The sequence below is a fragment of the Podarcis vaucheri genome, assembly GCF_965113315.1.
Source record: "Podarcis vaucheri genome assembly, chromosome: 2".
NCBI classification, from domain to species: Eukaryota; Metazoa; Chordata; class Lepidosauria; order Squamata; family Lacertidae; genus Podarcis; species Podarcis vaucheri.
This window is the reverse complement of record NC_138760.1, coordinates 76,006,406-76,029,001: the sequence shown is the minus strand read 5'-3', so window position 1 is coordinate 76,029,001 and position 22,596 is coordinate 76,006,406. Positions and strand designations below refer to the sequence as shown.

Genomic DNA, 22,596 nt, shown 5'->3' with positions numbered 1-22,596 from the left:
AATCTGCTGATGCAGTGTTCCCATTTTCAGGGTGCCGCTCTGCTCCCCGCTCCCATGTTTGAGAGTTCTTTGTGCATCTTAGAGTCATACTTTGAAATACGGTCTCCTATTTGGTAACCTTGCTCTGCTGCTGTGTGTATAGTGCCATGTCCTTGCAGCTCCAGTTACAGGAATGGAACTGAGTTTGGAGACGGTTGGCTTATCTACACTTAACTTTTGCCCTGCACTTTCCAGGCACAGACTGGCACTTTAAAGCCCCATGTCTGAGCACTCTCTTTCTCTCTCTTCTTTGGCTTTGGAGCTTTCCTGTGAAAACTTGCTCTTTAAAGCTAAAGTATAACAAACAGCAATTTGGGGTTTAGGTGGATTGCAGTTTGCTCTGATTCAGTGGTAAAGAGCGCATTTTCACAGGGAAAGCTCCAGAACTTTATATGATTTATGCTGCATTTGTGATGTTCTATTATGTTATTATTATTTATTGTTTGTAAGCCACTTTGGGATTCATTTGAATGAAAAGTGGCATAAAAATATAACAAATCAAATCATCCAATTTCATATTTTGCTGTTAGCCTTGGTTCTCTGTTGCTTGTGCAAGGCGTCCTGTTTATGCTGAGTCCCCCATCACCAAATTTCCCCTTATATCCCCTTTAAGAACATAAAGAGGAGCTTGCTGAATCAGGTCAATGGTCCCCCCCCCCGCCCAGTCCAGAATCCTGTTCTCACAGTGGCCAGCCAGATGCCTATGGGAAGCCCTTTTGCAGGGGTGAAACTAGGCTTTATTTCACCTGGTCAAAGACCCAGTTTGGCACCCCCCATGTGCATTTGCAAACACACACACACAAGCTGGGAGCGTCAGTGGCGCCCCTCTGGAGGCTTTACCCAGGGCAAAAACCCCGGGCTAGCCCTCCTCTCCCAGTTATAGCACTACTTTCTGTAGACCTAAGAACAGCTCTATGTGTTTGTGTTCTCTTGCCAGGGCTATATATATTGACTGCTGTGCTGTGATTAGGTTCTTCTTAAGTTTAAATACTGTAACTCATTGTGTATTGATGGGGAGGAGGGGGTGCGTAGCTGAGGTCCAGCTGGGGCACTTGACGTGTGTCAGGGGTTCAGGAGCAGAGGCGAGGGCAAGGGAGGAAACAGAGAGCGAGGGGGAGGAGGCAGAAGAAAGGATGAGTGATGACGACGACCCGAGATCTCCGAGTCTTTCCAGTGAATCAGAAGATTCACAAAAAGGAGCACCAGTGGCCAGGGCAAGGGGGGAGACTAGGGGGACACCCCAGGAAGATAGAGCCAGAGGGGACTCAGAGGGGAGCAGTTGGAAATCGGGACCAGCGTCACCGCCAGAGAGTAGGAAAGAGGAAGAGCGCCAGGGATCAAGCGCTGGCAGCTCGCAACAGGAGGGAGGGCACGAGTCAGGAGTGGCCACACCTTCATCGGGGAGCGAAGTGACGGTTAGACGGAAAGTGGAAGGTTGGGCGCGCGCGCCAAGTTCAAATGCACAGGAAGGTGGCGCAGTAGGCAGCCCGGAAAGGGAGCCAGGTCCTAAAGCCCGGCGCAAGGAGACAGGAGAGTCCGGGGGGTCAGCGTCAGAAGAATCCCAGAAGGAAGAGACCCAGGGGGGCAGAGGGACCCAGAGGAGAACTGTCAGGCGGAAAAGGTGGAGCAGGGCTAGGATATTAAGTTGGTGCGCAAGGGGCGGAGACTCAGACGGAGCTTCGCCGATCTAAGCATAAGACGTAGGGTTGCACGCAGCAGCTCGAGAATGGAGACTGTAATTCAATAAAGACTTTTATTTAACGATCGCTGGCTAGCGTGATCCTCTGTGAGCTAGGATCTGGAAGTAACCCTGACAACGTGCTTCATCAATGATTTCTATGGCTATGCATTTAGTTAGTGGTAGTGATTTGGTTAGCAAAACATATACCAGCTGGGGAGAATGAATTTTGCATAGAATTCAGACTAAACTGGACATTTCCCTGATTCTTAATCTCCATCTCTGCCCACATTTTATGTGCATCTCAGACCTAAACAGGTATAAATAGATAATTAGCTGGTAATCCTAAAGTGGTGGTGGTGGTGGTGGGGGAGAAGCAGCAAGGAGCAGTTCATGAGAAAGTTGCTTGTTTTCCTTTGTGTTTGCATTTTTTCACAATTCAAATTAGTGTGTGGGGTGTGTGCGTGTGTGAATCAAAATCCATCAGTTGCCTATATATATATATATGAGAAATGCTTTTGTTACTGGGACAACTAATAGCTCATCATGTTCTTGTTTAATGGCAAGAACTGTATTTCCACCTTCTAATTATACACTGCACTATCTGAAATACACTAATCTTGAGAAAAAATCACTAGACCAGAAAATTTCACCATTGCAGTAGCTTACAATGTTAAGTGTTTTTTTTAATGTACTGCAAAATATACAAAATGTGATTTATGTTTTTACCACAAGTGTCAGTATTCCTATGAATGAAGACTGATAGATTTCCAAACCTGTTATATAAATCACCCGATAAAACTATGCTGAAGAGTCCTCACTATAAGTCATTTCCAATATTCAACCACTAAACCATTCAAAATAAAGTGCTTGTCTATTCTGTTCCCCTATTCTGCTCCCCACCCCCATCTTCTTTCTCATTCATTTACCTTGTTTACTTCTTTCTTAAAACATTGGTTTTGTACATTTTGCAGTCTTCTCCACCCTCTATAGTCCAATGTTCTAATCTTTTTTCTTGCAGTTTCTAATCCTCACTAAACCCTTTATTTGTGCTTCAGTTCTAACTCCCTTACCACATTCAACAATGCCAATCTCTCTTCATTCCTTTTCTTAATCAGGAATGAAATTTTTATTAATGAATAACCCCTGAACAAAAGCTTTAGTCATATTCCACACAGCCATTAAATGTACCTCCTCTGTTTTATGTATTTGGGGTGGATGATGGGTGAGTAGCAGCCCTCACTTACAACAACCTTTCTCTTCCAGTAAAGTAAAATTAATGGAATATCCACACATTCCCATTTGGAGAGAAAGCATATTTAAAAATTGACAGATGTCTGCTCCTACGGCCAGGTAACCAACCACAGACATATTGATTGCATGAACTCACTCTCAGACTAGATATACACTGTCCCTCAAGACCAATGACCTTCACCAAACTGGAGACTTAGGACTTATCCAGACATATAAGCCCCAAACCTTCAAAGTATTTAACTGGTACAGCACAGCATGCAACCCAAAAGGGAAAGTGTTTTAAAGGCTTTTGGGCTTTGTGACTTCAAAGCAACCCCCCTTCCTGCTGGGCCCCTGCTAAACTGTCAGCTACAATTCAGCACTTGGCTATACTTCCTCTACCTTGGTTTTTTTTGTTTTTTTAGAAGTGCAACTTCACCAAGGGCAGCTTTCTGTATTTCTGTTTTCTGCCTGGCTCCAATCTGCACCGGTAATCTTCAAACCCCAAACCAGGGGGTAGGCGTGAGAATTGCAGGAGGCCACAAATGGAACTGAGGAAAGCCAGCCCTGTCAGGATTGTGCCCCGATCCCTTTTGCAGGGATTTCCAATCAAATGTGGAAATACAGCTGAATGTTCCCAAAAGGCACGCAGAATGAAAAGAGACTGGCTTTTCCAGGAAGAATAGTTGTGCTATGGGAGGACCACTTGCTTACTGACCCCTTTTAGATAGGGTATGTGCTGACAAGATCTAAATGCTGGGGCAGGCCAGATTTTGATCCTCTTGAAACAAATGGGTTAATTTGGAGACTATGATCTGGATCTTACACAGGCACTGATTTAGCAGGTACACAGGTGTTCATTGTAGGAAAGGGGCCAGAAATAGAACTCCTCAGAGGAGCCTGTTCAGTCTAGTGATGGTGCTGTCACATACACAAGTAAGGTAAAGGTAAAGGACCCCTGGATGGTTAAGTCCAGTCAAAGGTGACTATGGGGTGCGGCGCTCATCTCGCTTCAGGCCAAGAGAGCCAGCAACAGCTCCTCAGATCATGTAGCCAGCATGACTAAACTGCTTCTGGTGCAACGGAACACCATAACGGAAGCCAGAGCGCACGGAAACGCCATTTACACATGTGTCTTCCCAGTAAAGGTAGCACAATCAGCAGCTGATGGCTTATGTCACAGACAAGTCCCATTCAAGACATCCAACCCATTTTAACCTAAGCTTGTGCCCTTAGCTTCTGCATCAGAACTTCTGAATATAGCCTACATAGATATGAATTGCACGCACAGAGGCTCTGGGTTGTATCCAACATAGTTCTACTCAGGTTGTTGTTGGCATCCATCTGTCTTGACAGACAATGGAGTGCACCCTTGCATTTGGTGGATTAGCAGCACCAAAATGACCTCCCCATGACACAAGCCTGGGCAGTGTGTATGGAGGTCCTGGGCTGCCCAGACAACAACACCCCCTCTCAGCTTCACTGATGTGGTGCAAAGGAAAGCAGAGCAATATGTTTGGCACCAGCATGGCTGCAAGAGTTGCCAAAAGAGGCATACAAAGTGCCATCCAAATTGTCTTAGGGACTCCAATCCTGATTTGTGTAGGGTTTACTCCTTAGCCTTTTCTTCTCCCAAAGATATCCTGCAATGCAGCAGAGGTTTAGGGTCAGAGTTTTCCTTCTCTGAGATGGGCTACCTTCTCAGGTTGACGAGCCCCATCTGCCCTCACTTCCCTCTACAGCATGTGCAGAAACTGCCTTCTTGATGATTGGACCCACTATTGGTGTTGTCCGCTCAATCTACTGGAGCCTCTCTTCGCAGGAAGTCCCTAACTCACTAGTGGTGTGAGACCTATCGGCTACCCTCACCTGGTTTATCTGGCCAGTTGAAGCCATTTCCTGGTGTGTGGCCGCTGTCACACACTGACAGTTTCTAGGAGCCACAGATGAGAGCTGAGTGCAGGGTAGGGACCAAAGCTGGACAAACTACCCCAGAAGGAGCATCGTGTGTCTCCCGCCAGAATTACTACCACTCCCCTAACAACCCATACAGACAGTATACCCACTGAAATGAATGGGCTTAAGTTAATCACATTCATTTATACCAGACCAAGAAAGGGCTCATTGTAGTCCTTCTTTGTGAAGTATAAATACTGTGAAAAATATAGGAAGCACCTGACACAGCTGACAGCAATTCTTATGGCGTAAGAGTCTGTCCTGGATGAACATTAAATACACAAACGATTACTCTGGGTGAGGAAAATGTGGTAGCTGCCTATTCAAGGGGAGGGTTGGGGAGCCAGGCTTTTCAACCTCACTGTTTCCCATGGGCTGAGAACCTGTATCAGCAGCTAAAACACTTATGGTAAAACTACATTTGTCCTCTAGGCAGGGATTAGTAATAAAAATAAGATCAGAAACTTCTCCTCTGACTCGATCACTCATGCTATTTGTTTTATCTCATACACACCCTCACTTTTTGCTGATTATGGAGATAACCAAAGAACGAAACAAACAGATTAGGAGAATCAGTGCAACAGAATGGAAGTGGGCTTGCTAAACTGAGAGAAACACAGTTTGTTTGCCCTTATCCAGCCAGGTACCAATTTAAGCTGCCATTTTGAATGCAATGAGGCAGTGGTGGGCTCTCAAATTTCAGCAGCGCCCCTGTGCAACGCCAAATCCCCCCCCCCCCGGCTCTCATGCTCAATTCTACAGCAGTGTTGTGGTGCCTCCTGCAGCACAGCACCCAGTGCGGCCGCCCCATTTGCACTACCCTAAAACTGCCTCTGAATGAGGGCCAAATCACAAGCGATGCCCTGTATGATGGTGGTGATTATTTTTTTAAAACCTGCCCCTCCTCCCCAGAGCAGCTCAAGATGGCAGACAGCACCATGATAAAAGCAATAAACATTTTTTTTAAAAAAAAATAAAAACCAAACACCCTTACAACAAGTAATTTGAAAGTTGCCAGAAACAATATATTCCACTCTTTTCCATGACATATTTTTCTCTTTAAAATGTAGCTATGGAGGCTGAAACATAAAGTGGAAAACCCACGTGAGACACTTCTTAACTTTTCTCCCTCTGGCATTTCCCTCCCTCCTCCATGCAGACCTTCTGGTTTTGAAGGCACTCTTTGTAAAAGGTGTGGGGGAGTCATTAGCAAACTACCTGCAACTGAGTATCACATGTAGTGTGGTCGCTTGCTAGTGGAAGTAATCAACATTGAAATCAATGGGGATTTAGGATTGCATTTAGGACAAAAGTGCTAGATTAACTGCTGTCCGCTAGCACGGCTGAGTTCCCTGAATAAGCACTTGCAATGGGCTAAGTAACCTCACCAGGTGGTTTTGTCTCTATATAGGTAGTGAGACAGAGCCATATTGATCTGTGTCAAAGGAACCTGCTGCAAATGAACAGTCATTTCAGCATGTCCTGAGTCACTCAGGCATATGTGAAAAAGCAAATTGGTTCAAGAATGAGGACACAGGGGTGCAGTGTGAATCGTTTTGCAATTAATGGCTTGCTCACACTGTCCACCCACAGCGCCCCATGTGATAATGATCCTATTTTGGTTTTCAATAGACTCTTTCAAATCCTCACCTATATAAGATTTTTTTCTCACCTCATGTTCCTAAGACTTAGGATATATTTACCCCTTTTCATCCCTCCCCCCCCCCACCCCTCCATGTTCTACTTACCACTTTCTAATTTCAGTGCCATTTGCACAATACCTTTAAAAAGCCGAAGAGAATTGTGGAATCTCTTTGACTCTCCCAAAACCCACCACTGCCTGCAGTTCTATGCTGAGCAGGGAGGGCTCATCACCTCTTGTTGTTCGCTTGTCTAGATGCATTAGCTTCATCTTGGTGCTTTGTGTAGAGGAGGAGCTGTAGAAAGAGCATGAAGGGGGTCTAATGAGCTCTTAATCACTTTACTTCACTTTACTTCACTCTGGCAGCAAAGGTGCTCTTTCATCTTGCTTTATTGGACAGGGGGTTGTTGCACTGTGAAAGACAGCCTCTGGGGCAATGAGATTTTTCCATTCCCACCCTGTGACTTGTTCCTTGAGGATGAAGACTGTGCTGCCAAATTTCAAATATCCAAAGTAAATAAACATTGTTTGGCTTTGGGGGCCTGCTTTGTGAAGTCCTATGCCCCAGAAATAAAGGATCTTCTCCTTTATGTTCTACTTTCCTAGATAATGAGACAGCCCTTAAAATAGGGAACTTCTGGCAACCTCACCAAAAGGTAACCAGAGAATATGACACAGATAGCCTGAATTCAGCAAACATCATTGATGGGAATTCAGAATGTGTGGGAGGGGAACCAGAATCTGCAATCTATGCTGTGAAACGGTATGTTATAGAAAATAGTGATCAATGTAACAAAAATATATTATTATTTAATTATTTCTATCATGACCCACAAAAAACAACTTTTCAAAGGTGGGTTAGAATCATACATGGCAAGAAAAAAAATCACAAAAAGTTCAAACAAAACAAATGTAAAAACCAAACAGCAGCACAGGAGTAGATAAAGCAGCTTGTCTTTCCCCTCTTCCCATAGGGAAGACCAAAATTGCTACTTGTTTAGAATTCTGCAATGTGTCTCTCTTGTTCCCTGAGTAAAGGGCATCACAGCAAGAAAATAACAAATGTTTTCACAGGTATATGGATGATCATGCCAACATGGATGGGAACGAGATATTACTACAGCATATCAGTGGTGAAATTAAACTTTTATTGCCACCATGTAACCAGTACAGATGTTTACAAACTTAGGAAGGATTCATAATTATATATTTATTTGTGCCCCGCCTTTTCACCTGACAGGGACTCAAGATGACTGACAGATAAAATAGAAACAGCTAAAAATACAGGTTTACAATGGATTTATTTTTTTTAATGGATTCTGGATTAAGAAAGATCCAATTTTTAACCTGAGAAAATGGAATCTTATTTAAATGAGTGTAATATACCTAAGGTATCTAATGAGGATTTTAAATGCACACATATCAATGTTGGAACAGCAGCTGGCAATAAGTTGAATGAAGTCGGCTAAGGCACCAGGCCCAGACAGGATTACAGCAATTTATTATTAAAAAATTCAAGATGCATTGATTCAACCACTCAAGGACGCTATGAATAAAATTTTGGTGACAGGAGTGGTCCCAGCATCATGGAAAAATGCATACATCGCCCTGATAAACAAGACTGTGACTTAATGAGGACTAAGAACTATAGACCAATTTCTTTACTTAATTGTGATTACAAATCATTTGTTGCAATTTTAGCTAATAGATTGAAAAGAGTTTTGAGTGAGTTAATACAAAGAGATGAAGCAGGTTTTCTTCCAGGTCATCAACTGAAGGACAATGTAATAAATTTGATTGAATACCTGGAAGTAAGAAACAAAAAACAAGCAGCTTTAATTTTCTTAGATGCTGAGAAAACTTTTGACAACATTTATTGGTCATTCATGATCAAGGTCTTAGAGAAGATGGAGACTGGTGAGCCTTTCCTAGCAGGGATTAAAGAAATTTACACTGAGCAAACCGGAAACATATTAGTAAATAATAATCTTTTGGACAAATGTTTAATAAGAAAAGGTACTAGGCAAGGCTGCCCTTTATCCCCATTGTTATTTATTTTGATGCTGGAAATAATGTTACAGAATATAAGGTGAATTAGGGAAAATAAAGGTATAGAGGTGGGGCGCCAATCATATAAGTTAAAGGCATTTGCAGATGATGTAGTATTAACATTGGAACAACCAATAGAGTGTGTCCCCAAGGCATTAGAAGAAATTAAAAGGTTTGGAGAAGTGGTGGGCCTTAAAATAAATACAGAAAAGGCTAAAATGCTGGTCAAAAACATGGATGACCAGTTGAAAAAGGTTTCGGAAACAGTTAGTGGCTTAAAAATAGGTAAGAAAGTGAAATATTTAGGAATTTGGCTGTCGGTGAGAAATCTCAATTTATTTCAAAATAATTGTATTAAATTGTGGAAAGAGATTAAAAAAGAGGTGGAGATTTGGGGAAGAATGAAGCTTACCCTATTGGGTAGAATTTCAGCCATTTCAGCCATTAAAATGAATGTATTGCCAAAAACGTTGTTCATATTTTAATCGTTGCTGATTGTTAACAACATAAGTTGCTTCAAGGAAAGGAAAAAATATATTTCTAGATTAGTCTGGTGGGGGGGGATCCCAGAGTTAAACATAACATTTTGATAAATACTAAAGAAAGAGGGGGCTTTGCCCTGCCAGACCTTCAATTATATTATGAGGTGGCTTGTTTGTGTTGGCTAAGGGAATGGATTGTATTGAAAAATGCTCACATTTTAGATTTGGAAGACCATGATATTAAATTTGGCTGGCATGCATGACTTTGGTATGGGAAAGCTAAAACCTATAAGAATTTTATGAACCATGTTATTAGGAGAAATTTGTACAGAGTCTGGGAGAAATATAAAAACTTGCTGGAAAGAAAAACACCCCTATGGTTATCACCAACTGAAGCAATTACAATCAAGAGAATCAACATGGATAGACAGTGGGTGACCTATAGAAACTTGCTAGACATCTCAGGGAGTCAACCCAGGTTGAAACCTATGGGCGAACTAAGGAAACAAGCTACTGAGTGGTTACAGTATTATCAGCCTTATGACATGTTTAAACTAGATGAGAAAAATGGTTTCTTAGACCAAAGTTCACAATTTGAAAGAGAGTTATTGCAGAATAAGGAAAAACTATTGTCTAAAATGTACAAACTTTTATTGGAATGGGAAACAAAAGACGAGCTGGTTAAAGCTTCAATGTCCAACTGGGCAACTGCTATAGTGTATAATATAGTACTAAGGCTCTGGGAGAATCTTTGGAAGAAAGACCTGAAATTCACAGTATGCTACACATTGAAAGAGAGCTACATGAAAATGATTCATAGATGGTATCTAACCCTGAGTAGATTAGCTAAAATGTATAAATTGAAATCGGATTTGTGTTGGAAATGTAAAGAAGTGGAAGGAACCTTTTTTCATATGTGGTGGGCATGCAAAATAGTTTAAGAATATTGGGAAATGATATATAATGAGATGAAAAAAATGTTTAAAACAACATTAGCCTCCAAAAAGAGGCATTCTTGTTAGGAATGGTGCAGACAGAGATACCCAGGTCTCAAAAAAAACCTTATTTATGTACCCAACAACATCGGCTCAGATCTTGTTAGCCAAAAAATGGAAGTTGAGGGAGGTTCCTAGGAAGGAGAATTGGTAACTTAAGACAGAATATGCAGAGTTAAGGTAAAGGTAAAGGACCCCTGACAGTTAAGTCCAGTTGCGAAAGACTCTGGGGTTGCGGTGCTCATCTCGCTTTACTGGCTGAGGGAGCCGGCGTTTGTCCACAGACAGTTTTTCTGGGTCATGTGGCCAGCATGACTAAGCCACTTCTGGCGCAACAGAACACCCAAACCAGCACATGGAAACGCCATTTACCTTCCCGCCGGAGTGGTACCTATTTATCTACTTGCACTTTGACGTGCTTTCAAACTGCTAGGTGGGCAGGAGCTGGGACCGAGCAACGGGAGCTCACCACAGGTCTAACAAGTAAAATAAGAGTGCAAGAAGAACAAGTATTTAAAGAGGAATGGATTTTTTTTTTTTTGGTGAGTGTGTAGAAAATAATTGTACACAGCTGAAAATGTTCCCAGTATTAAGGTAAATTCAGCAGTATAATATATTGCAAAGGGATGTAAGATTGGAGAACTGAATTAGATGGATATACAAAATATGCAGCAATGGTGGGTAAATTAAAAGAACCTTGGAAGGGGAGGGAGGGAAGTCACTGAATGTATGGCTATCATGAAATATGTTTTTTTTGAAATATATAATTTAACATTAAAATACTTTTAAAAAGATAAAGATCCCATTTTTGTTAATTTGCGTCAAAAAAAAGGACAAATTGTGAATGAATATCAGGACTGAGCCTGCAAGGCAAATGGGTGAAGTAACCTGATTCAGGCCCCATGAGGCTGTGCCATAATGGATGAAGAAAGGGATAGCTCAGTCAGCATGAGACTTTTCATTTCAGGGTCATGGGTTCAAGCCCCACATTGGGCACATTGGGCCCCTACATTACAGGGGGTTGGACTAGATGATCCTTGGGATCCCCTCCAATTCTACAGTACAATGACTCTAACTGCGGTTGGAATGGTGCACCCAGGCTTTTAGCCCTGGCATGGGATGTGTGTTTGTCACTTCTGGGCTCTGTCTCAGGTAGCAATCTGTCTTTGGCTGCCACTGGTTAATACTGGCCCTTAAGTATTTACAAGAGAAAGAGGACTCCACATACTTTTAAGAGCAGAAGCAGAAGTCTGCAAGCAGAAATTTGGGTGCAGTGCACAACCATAACAGCACATTATCTTTGGAATCGGGGGGGGGGGGGCGGCAGCGGCGGAACAGAGTGAAAAAAGAGAAATCGGGAATGAAGACATTGTGAAGAAAGAGGCATTATCTGGAGGTGTTAAGTTAGTTTCTAGAAAAAATAGCGTAGGAGAGACGAATTGCTCTAACTAGAAAGCTAGTCTATAATTTTTTTCTGAAGTCCCACGATGTATCGAATATTAACGTATTATTAGATTTCAAGAAGATGATTTTGCAGGTACAGTGGTAACTCAGGATAAGAACTTTATTCGTTCTGGAGGTCTGTTCTTAACCTGAAACTGTTCTTAACCTGAAGCACCGCTTTAGCTAATAGGGCCTCCTGCTGCTGCTGTGCCGCCGCTGCACGATTTCTGTTCTCATCCTGAAGCAAAGTTCTTAACCCAAGGTAATATTTCTGGGTTAGCGGAGTCTGTAACCTGAAGCGTATATAACCTGAAGCATATGTAACCTGAGGTACCACTGTACAGTGTATGTGTAGAAGACTCCCCTGCCCTCAGCTTTTGCACTAGCATCCCCATCCCATGGCAATTACCCCTTAGTGTTTCTGACACTGAAAAAACCTAGTTGGAACTTTCAGGGGCTGGGGAATTCTAAAAGACGTGTTGTGAGTTGTATTGATTTGTGCAGATAATGTACTACCTGAGGGAGAAGATGGTAGGATAACTTCAAAACAAGAAAAGAGAGTGACTTCTGTTAAGTTGCATTTCCCCCAAGCATTAGTATCATGTGTAAATCCAGCCTGATAAAATCAATAAGACGTTCCCTGAAAGTTAAATATTACAGTGCTGGATGATTCTTGAGCATAGATTGATAAACATGTATTTTGCTGGAATGTGTTCTAGTGCTTTGGCCTGAGGCTCAGTCCCGTCTTCTTGATAGGTTGCACTAGTTCAATCTGGCTGAAATGCTTGCACTATAAAACTGCAAAGCACGATAGTAAGATAGGTAAAGGCATCCCCCCCTAACTGACCATCAGGGTCAAAATGCTCCTGAGCATGTTTATGAGCTTTAAACACAGATAAGAGTGTCTGGCACAGAATACTCTTGCTGGTGAACCTGTCCTGAGGGGATCTACAGAAACCCTTTTGACTATTTGGTAAACTGCTTATTTTTAGTTTCTTCTCTCATAAATGTAGGCTTCTGGCCTACATTTAAACAAACAATTCTAGTTAGGGTAGCAAATTATGGATTTTGCTACTATGTGTATTGAGAACTCCTGGTGCAAACTGTTGGGAAGAAATGGCTTGTGATGGGGGAGGACAGACCCATAAGCCCCCTCCCCAGCACATTAGGTCTAGAGAAGATCTGGGGTATGCTGATGGGGGCCAATGATGCTATTATCCCATATCAGTGCAGCAGATCTCATTGACTTTGGCCTAGAAATAATCTGGATCTACTGCAGTATTTTCAGATGTTCAGCAGACATTCAGAAAAATAATGTGACAAATTGGCACCAAAGCCAATGGGGTTTGCCTTTCGCTAAATGTCAGAGAATGCTCCCACAGAGTATTCATGTAGAAATAGAGATCATATCTTAATTATCTTTGGTTTGCTTTGTATCTATCTGAGACACAACCTTCCATTGGAATGACAGTGCTTACCAAATAGTCCTTGTAGGAAGAAGAACAATAAAAATCCAGCTTGTTTAGAAAACTGTTTGACAGGAATACATGTCATAGGATTGTATTCAATGCTAGTCCTACTCAGAGTAGTAGACCCATTGAAGCTAATGGGCATAACTAACTTAGGTTCATTAATTCAGTAGGTCTACTCTGAATAGAAACTTGTTGAGTACAACCCATTATTTTTGTCCCTTGAAAAACTTTTGGGAAAAATACCCTGTGAGTATTTCCTTACTACCGGTACATTGAATGGATTCAACAAAGAGTTTATTGTCCTCAGCAGAACAACCTAATATAGTTCTAGCTTGAAAGCTAAGCAAATCTGGTTTTGGCTAGTGCTTTGCAATAGGAAAGAGTAGGAGTGCCATGTTGCAAAATGGAAGTTCTCCCAGCACTGCTAAATTGGGGCATGAGGCAGCCGTGGCTTCTAATTGCCCCCCCACTTCCCATCTCCCACTTGTTGTAGCAGGCACATGCCCAGCAAGGAATGTGACCACTGTAAGGTTATTTGGTCCTCATTTTAAGGAAATGGATGAAACTGGAGCTGGTAGTTAGAGAAACAAATGCACAGAAGTAGCTAATTCTTCAGCCCCACTCTATCTTGCTGCTGTTACCACTGTCTAATGACACAAACAACAAAAAAGAGGAGTAGCTGTAGGGTCCAGACCATGCACAATACCCCAATAACTCTTCTACCTAGTTTATTTGTGGGAAAATAGGCATTCAAGAACGATGCAGTTTCATAAGAAGTAACTAGTTGGCTTCAGAAAGGAACAGAATATAAGATTAATTCCTCATTCATGCCCAGGTGAAACACTTTGTTTGTTGATCGATACAGAACCTAAAAGGCAAGCTGTGAGTCTCACAAGCAGCTCTCCTCTCTTGCTAGAGGGGTTTGTTTATTGGATCAATAACTTTACTCTGAGGAAATGATAAGAGACTCAGGCTTAATATTAACCAGAGAGATACCAAAAGTACTCTGGAAGCTATTGGGTCATCTGGAAACACGCTGATAGAGATGTCATTATCAGAACGGTGGTTGTGAGGCAGATACAGAAGGTGACAGTTTTATTATTAGCATCCCTTTCTATGTCCAAGTCTACAGAATTGGTCTTGACAATTTTTTATAGTTTGCCCAAAGTCATGACTTGTTTTTCTCAGGCATTGATGATATGGTAAGTTCCCTCTAGCTACATAACTGCAAATCATAACCCACTTTATTCAGATGTATTAATCGTGTCCCGATAGCTGCTGTACAAAACACCGGCTCCCTCGGCCTATAGAGCGAGATGAGCGCCACAACCCCAGAGTTGTTCGCAACTGGACTTAACAGTCAGGGGTCCTTTACCTTTTTTTTAGCATTATGAAACAATTGAGGAACTGTTGCATGCTAACAACAAATAGTTTCCTTTCCACATCATACATTTAAAGCACATGACTTCCCCCAAAGAATAATCGCAACTGTAGTTTACTCCTCACAGAGATACAATTTCCAGCACCTTTAACAAACTACAGTTTCCATTTACAGATAGGTAGCCGTGTTGGTCTGCCATAGTCAAAATAAAAACGAAAGCTCATACCAAGAACTAACTTAGTTGGTCTTTAAGGTGCTACTGGAAGGAATTTTTTTTATTTTGACTACAGTTTCCATGTTTCTTTTGGGGAAGCTATGTGCATTTAATGTATAGTGTGGATGTGACAGCCTCCAGTTAGTGTGGCCAGAAGAAAAGAAGCACTGGGTTCCTGCACTTTTTAATAGCTGTGTAGAACAGAGAACTTCAACTTCTTATGCAAACTACAGTTATAGAAATTTCTTCTTAAAGGTGCAGCAGCCTCCTTTCCTCTTCCATGTGACAGTCCTTAAGATGTTTGAAGATGGCTATCATATCTCCTCTCAGACCTATCCAGACTAATCTCCTCTCAGACCTATTTTATCCAGGCTAAACATACCCACCTCCTAAACCAGATTGGGCCGCATCTGGCCCACGGACCTTAGGTTGCCTACCCCTGTCCTAAACCATTCCTCATAAGGCTTAATTTCCAGGCCCTTGATCATCTTGGTTGCCCTCCTCTGCACACGTTCCAACTTGTCATCATCCTTCTTGAATTGTGGGGCCCAGAATTGGACACAGTATTCCGGGTATGATCTGACCAAGGCTGAATAGAGAGGTACTATTACTTCCTTTGATCTGGACACTATACCTTTAAAGGGCTGTAATACTAACACACACACATCCGCAAGTGATGGCTTGGGGTAGGATGGGTACAATGGAGGTACCAGCTCCACTCAAGTGGGCAATAAACTACCTCCAGTGGTCCTCCCGCCTACAGTAGGGAGCAAAAAGTTCCCGAAACAAGCCATTTTGGAAGGTGGAGGTAGCAGGGCACTGGAGACTTGTGATTGACTGGCTCCTAAATCCCATGAACCACCTGAGAGAGTGCAGCTGGTGTAGCAGAAAAAGAAAGAAAAACCCCACCAATACTTCTTTCAGCCTGGCTTGCAGAAGCCAGAAAGTCTTCAGATGCTGCAAAAGATTCCCAACTTTGTACTTCCCCAGGCCTTCCTTATTATTGTTCAGCAAACCCATCTTCTTGAGGGAAAGAAATTTATGTAATAGGAAAAACTAACCTGTCGAGCTACATGATGTCAATAGGAGGGGAAAACTTTGTTTGGAGTAGATGTAATAAAGCACTTGAAGAAGTTTGACCCGTCTCAGCATCTATTTCCTTTAACAATGCTGTTTTTCCATTTCTGAGTACAATTGGCTAAGGCATACTTTTATATTAAAAATCTGACACTAATGTCTAAACTTTAGTTTCTAAAGTGTGAGCCAGTTTCTGTCAGATTTTATCTGAATGATAGTAGCACTAATAATCTCATTTTCTAGGGCTATTGTGCTACATAATCCTATATATTAGAAGTAGATTCTACTGAGCTCAGTGGGATTACTACGTAGTAAACATATTTAGGATTGCAAACATGCAGCCTGAGCCAGTATATGTAGCATAGCATTAAATCCCATTAAATTCAATGGCGCTTACTCCCAAGGAAGCACATAGGACTGCTGCCTTAATCAACATGTCCATTTCTGAGACTCAACAAAGGAAGGAATTGCTTTACCCCTCAATGTGTTCATATGGGCATTAACACAGGCACTTTTAATTTCAAAGGTTTGTAGCTATAGCAAACTCCGAGAGTCTCTCAGGATCTCCTCTGTGGGTCTGAATTTCAAATATTCAGCACTGGTTGCTGGCCTGAGTTCACAGGATTCTTGGGTATGAATTATATTTTCTTAAGGAATAAAAATGTACCTCTGTTCTCTGAATTCCCAAGTAAAAATAGAGACTCATGAGATCGCTAGGTAGAGTTCTGGTTTCTGTACATTTGGAAGCTAATCCAGAATGAAAAGCAGAGGGCAGGAAAGGAACCCCATATTCCCACTTTAAATTTGGATTTGTGTCTCTGTTCCTCACAGACACAGGCAATCATATGCAGACCATACCATAATGAAGCAAACTCTGCAGTGCGGCCTAGTACGTTGCTATAGTAACCATGCAGTAGTAGTGATAACGAAAACCAGACCTGGTATTACCGCTCTCTTGGTCCCATCAGAGGCAAACTGACAAACGTGATGGAGCTTCCCACATCTCAAAGTAGTAACAGCCTCAAATCCTGAAGGGCCTAAAATTATTGACCTGGTCAGATTATAATCTGTTTACAAGCTATGCATGGCTTGGGTCTGGCCCCTGTAGGTTCAAATCTGTCACATCTTGCAGTATGCAAGTTGATCCATGCTCTTTGTCTTTGGTTCTGCCAAGTTCTTAATGAGTATCACTTTACTGTCTAAAAACAAGGCAAGAGTGAGACTGAAGATCAGAGGCTTAAAAAGGGTTCTTCCACCTGCAGAGCATTTGGCCTGCGCCAAAGGCCCTAGGAGACTTATAAAATATTTGCTCAAATGTTTCCTGCTTGAAAGCAATGGCTTGTTAACTAACTAATTAGTTCAAACCAAGGTATTGTCTGAATAGTTCCCCAAGGAAAGCATGTTGATGATCTAGTATTTTATTTCCAGGTCTGTTTTCACACAGCAATGGAACCTGGCTTGTTTAGAAGAAAACTATGAAACGAAGAATTACTTGTATCACATTAGAAACTGAGCCAGTTCAAACACCTAGACTACCTCTCCAGATTGAATCATGTGAAACAAGTTGCTTTGGAATATAGGCTTAAGAGTTCAGTTAGCTAATATGTAGAATGGTGGGTGGTAAAAGTTAATCCAAGCAACAAATTTATTAGGAATATATATATAAGAAAGGAATATATATATATATATATATATATATATATATATATATATATATATGAGAAAAAAGTAATGTAATACCTGGCTTCTAGCTTCTTCTGCAACAGACTAACATGACTATCCTTCTGGAAGTTTTCCCTTTGTTTAAAGAACTCAGGAAAACAATCATAGTGCAGAGTTAATTCCCTCTCTGTTGTAATCATAGAGGCACTTATTTATGTTTAATACTCATATAGTCAGTGCTTTTTTCCTAAAAATTGTTTAGGGGTACTCTCATTTTGACTCAAGAAAATCACCATTTAATAGTTAAAATCGGGGAAAATAAATACAGTAAATGGACAAAAGTACAAAGATTCACAAAACGTTTAGGGGTAAGTGTACCCCTTCGTACCCCTAGAAAAAGCACTGCTTATAGTTGAGAGGAAGGTTAATCAATTAGGTCTTTTCTATCTAGGAACGGCAGATGCAAATAATAGCTGAAGGGTTATTAAAGAAGTAGTTTCCTTCCAGTTCCAGAAAGAAATTAGTGACCTCATTGATGATTTGCCTTGGAAGGTGGGATTTCACAGGGATTCTTCTAAAAAGGCAGCTCATTGCTCATACATTTGTACTAGAAGAAGCCAAGCCTGGTAGAAAAAAAGACTTCTATGGAGTGTAAGGCTAGTTCTAGGCTTGCCATATGTCAGGAAAATTCCTGACATGTCCTGGTTTTGGGGTTCAAAAATGGCATCAGGGGATTTTTGCTGAAAACCCGGATGTATGGAAACAGCTCTGAAAGTTTAAAATCACTATTTTTGGGTTAGATTTCCCCAAAGAAGTTCAACAATTTTGGTGGTTTCCTAAAAATAACAACTTTGCTGGTGTCAGGAATTTTACTTTCTGAAAGATGGCAACTCTACTAGTTCTGAAATGCATTATGTCAGCTACCGGATTTCCGGGCCCATTGTATTATGCAATTTCTTAAGACACAAGAAATACTGGCTTGATGTATAACAAATAATTGTATCACTAATCTACCTGAAGGTTAGGAATCAGGAAAAATGTTCAGAACTGGGTAGAAATAACAAAGCAATAGCTTCCACACCCCTCCTGGCAAGCTTTTAAGCTGAGGCATGACACACTCATTCATGAGACTTGCTCACCTTGCAAGAATGCCCATCTGCGAGGTCGTGCTTAGTTATAGGTGACAATGCCACACCCTCTTGTTCAGGCTTCTGATCAGTTGCTGCTGCTCATGGGCATAGGCTCCGATAAAAATAAATAAATAAATAAATAAAAATAAAAATACATAGCTAACTTTGGTCCTGCCCCCACCCACAAAAGGCCTGCCCCCCCCACAAAAATCCTAGCTATGCCCATGCTACCGCCTCCCGAGTGCCTCTCCGCCTGGCAACCTGCAGCTCTCCCTAGCCTCCACTGAGGCTCTCCACTCTGCTGAGAGGTCAGAGCTGGCATCCTTACGCCCCTTTCCGAAGCAACTGAAGTTGAGGCACAATGGGGACAACTCGCTTCCTCTGACCTCATTTCCCAACAACTGGCCTCCCCTGTTTTCCTTTCTTCTCCTCCTGTGATGGAGCCCACCAACCTAAGTTTGATCCCAATAATGCTGCAGAGTTCATGACAGCCAAAGTGGTGAGCATGGGCGTAGCCAGGATTGTTAGGGGTGCAGAATTTATGTTGGGGTGGGGCAGAACTGAGCTATCTGTGACGTGATTGTTCAGTTAGGTATTTTTATTTACCTGATGGAGGGGCAGCTGCCCTCCCCGGCTACCCCCATGGTGGTGAGAGGTGTTATTTTTCTAGTTGTTGTTGTTGTTTAGTCGTTCGGTCGTGTCCGATTCTTCATGACCCCACGGGCCAGAGCACACCAGGCACTTCCGCAGTTTGGTCAAACTCATGAGCAGGAACTGGAAAGCCACTGCCAAGTAAACTCCATGGACAAAAACAACAGGCATATTTTTCTATTAAACTATACTAAACATTTCTCTATTCTAAATCAGCATATACAATTTTTATATAAATCAAGTGTCTTATTTGTCTTCTTTTTTTGGTGATGCATAATGCATAAGTAGTGACACACCTGGTAGCTGATCAACATATGCTGATTAGACAAATAGTTTTAACTACAATTAATCCCTTAACCGTGGTATCATGTTGCCTGGGGCTGATTGGAGTTTGTAGATGAAAGCATCTGGAGGCACTAGGCTGGGGAAAGCTGCTCTATGGTTTGTAAGATGCTACCACACATTCAGCAGTTGACACAACCTTATGTGCACACACAGTGAAAGTAAGAGCATCACTCCAAATATATCCAAGTTCTCCCACATGTGCATTCCTTGAATGTGAATATAGTTTTATGCCATGTGCGAACATGTGTACAATGCAACATTTGTACGGTGCTAGAATTAACATAGAACCAATTCCAGCCATTGTGAGCCAGGAGAGCTAGGAGAAAGAGTGCTATGTTAGCAAGAACTAGACCAAAAAGGAACAGATTGGTATTTGTTATACAACTAATGACGTTAAAGATGGCCAATCTGTTGAAGTGGATGGGATGCACACTAAAGACTTTTCAGCAGTTGTGCCAGCAACCCCATGCTATAGGTGGAAATAAATACAGATTTATTTTAGTGTATTTTAATATTTATACATTGCCTTTTTAAAACCAATGTTATTAACCAAATCTCCGGAATATGGTTATTATTTTAATAAATCCAATGTATATATACATATAGCCTGTTGAGTTTAAATCTCACATTACTTTGGTTGGGCTTTCCTAAGCTTGCTGGGAACTTCAGGTCCCATAACCAGAAGAAGTAACTTCCCTTTGCCTCTATTTTCAATGGCTCTGTGCCAGAATCAGCTACGCATCCCGTGACTTTAATCTCTGCATTAGTTGGGGCTATGTGAGGGATAATTTCCCTCTAGATACAAATAAACTCAGACTAACGTAACTTGTGAAGAAGATTAAAATGATTTCAACTAAGCAATGTGTAAATAATACTGAACTGCAGCCTAATCCCACACATGTTTACTCAGATGTAAAGCTCATAATGTCCAGTGGCAGGGCTGGTCAGACTGAGGATACTGCCTCAGGTAGAAATGTTGAGGGGCAGCAGCAGCTCCCTGCAAACTGTTCTTCCTGAGCCCACTAACTGTGCCGTGTGACCTGTCCTGCACCCCCTAAACTAGTTTGCATCCCTTTGGTGTAGTGGCGAACACTGCCCCATTGCCAATGGTGAAGTAAGATTCAGCTGCCCAGTCAGTTTCCGTACATGGAATGCCTCACCTCAGGTAGCAAAATGTATTGGACAGGCCCTGTTCCATAGGCCCCTGGGTAAGTGTTCTTAGGACTGTAATCTTCAGGCCAAACTACATGTTATGATAAACACACTTTATCATAACTATCATGCTTTAAAAAAAGCATGCTCCAACTGGCCACTTTTATTTTGAAGAAAAAGCAGCCTCTTGGCTACAATTTAGAATATGCTCCCAATCCAGACTGAGGCCTCATACCAGTTATCTGCTGAACTCCCTCAGCTGCTTTTTGCCCATGAAATTGCTCTTTGCTGTTTTTATTTCAAAACAGAGCTGACCAGTTTAGCACCGGCGTAGCAACCCATACTCCCCCTGAGGGAGATAGATTCCCCCCCTCCCCGGCTCCTGCCTTCCTACACTACTGCAGTTTAGGCATTTTTTTAAAAAAAGCATTTTACTTTAGACACAGAAAATTGGACATAAATAAATTTAACTCTGCTAGCCTCTCTTCCAGTGCTGTTAATCTGAAATCATTTGAACAGTAACACTTGGCCTCACAGAAAGTCATAGACATAGAGGTATTTATTAACACATGACAGATTTTTCAGAAAAGCCTTTGATGTATCCAAGTGGCAGTGGCCATGTGATTATGGAGGCCGAGACGAATGTGGCCTCTTAAAATTACAAGTCATCATGGTAATATTGACCTGATCACAGTAGCTTTAGTATGTCATAAGCAAACCTCTCAGATGAAGAGAGAAGAGTGAGAATTAAGATTTTTCAACATCTGTGTAGAGTTGGCATAATCAACTCCATGTTTGTATGTGGGTTTTTTGCTTTAGGTTCAGGGGCAAGGCCAGTTTTATTTTTTTGTAGCCAGTGATTCCCCCCAATACTTCTTTGGGGAAGACCCCTCTTGTTGCCTGGGTTCTGCCCTGACCTGTACTTCCTCTGTGGGCCACACCCCATTACCAGAGTTTTTTATTTCAAGACTTGGCAGTCTTGTGTTGATTTATTCTGAGTCATAAGATCAGGGTAATTTCTGATGCACCTTCACTTCCTCCCCCCACCATTCACAACCACCTCCCATGTTTCTTGCGGTTTTGTCTCAGCTTTTCCTGCTCAACTGACAGGAGACTAAATTGCACGCCAGAAAGAGGTGTGTCACAGCGAGTAGCAACTGCCACCAGCAACGGCGGCACCTGGAGGAGAGGGCTCATGGCAAAGGGACAAGTGTCAACGAATTCACATCCACTAGCGTAATTTTAGGCTGGTAATTTTAGCTAGGCTGCATTGTGGGTGGGTTAGAACAGGGCAGGAAGAGTAACAGGAGCTGTTTTGGAGCAACGTATACTGCTTTCTCCACACTGTCAAGAAAATCACATGACTCATTTATTTCTATTCAGGTTTCTAACTAATTCTTCAGCTGAATCTGTAAGCAGGAAAAGAAAACTAGGGAAAGGGAGGCACGGTTGGGCAACTGCCCTTGCCAAATATTATTCACCTTTGGGGCTGAATTCCTTGTTGGGCTTCCTGGGTTCTTATCCTGTATGTTTTCTTCCAAAGTTTAGAGGGTTTTCTTCCCAAAGCAACTCATTAAAGAGTTTAAGTATGATGATTTGGTTTAGTTTTGCTCATTCTTCTTTTCCTGATCAGTGTGCCCCCCTCTCCCTGCTGACTGCCCCCCTCAAAGCTGACAGGAATCACTCCGTACCTGGTCCGTGTTATTGCACTGGGCCTCAGTGCTGTTCCACTGGGTCATTCATCAAACACATCCTTTCTCAGCTCATCCATTATTAGGATAGCTCAGGGAGGGAGGGAAAGAAACTGCTGCTGTTCTGTATCTTTAACTTACACCTGTTTAAGCCGCAGGGAGCCAACTCCATTAACTGTAACTGAGCTGGGTTATTTGCTGTTACTGTTTGTGTTTTGTGTTCTGTTTTGTTTTTTAAATGGTTGGTTGGGATTATCTCGTGCACTCAAGGAAGGCTTCTGCCAGGAGTTGTTTGTTCAGAGAC

The 22,596-nt window shown here is 42.0% G+C and overlaps 1 long non-coding RNA gene across 2 annotated transcripts in view; it reads right to left on the bottom strand.

Annotated features, from left to right (window-relative positions):
* LOC309527734 overlaps positions 1 to 22,596 on the bottom strand; it is a 68,227-nt gene that overhangs the window by 31,962 nt on the left and 13,669 nt on the right. The window contains exons 6-8 of one of the 2 annotated variants that reach the window (XR_014217315.1): positions 19,060 to 19,250; positions 18,463 to 18,565; positions 6,688 to 6,843 (exon numbers count right to left, since the gene is read on the bottom strand). This is a non-coding gene — a long non-coding RNA (uncharacterized lncRNA). Of the gene's footprint in view, positions 1 to 6,659; positions 6,844 to 18,462; positions 18,566 to 19,059; positions 19,251 to 22,596 lie in introns of those variants that run through there. The other variant, XR_014217316.1, reaches the window with a different exon arrangement.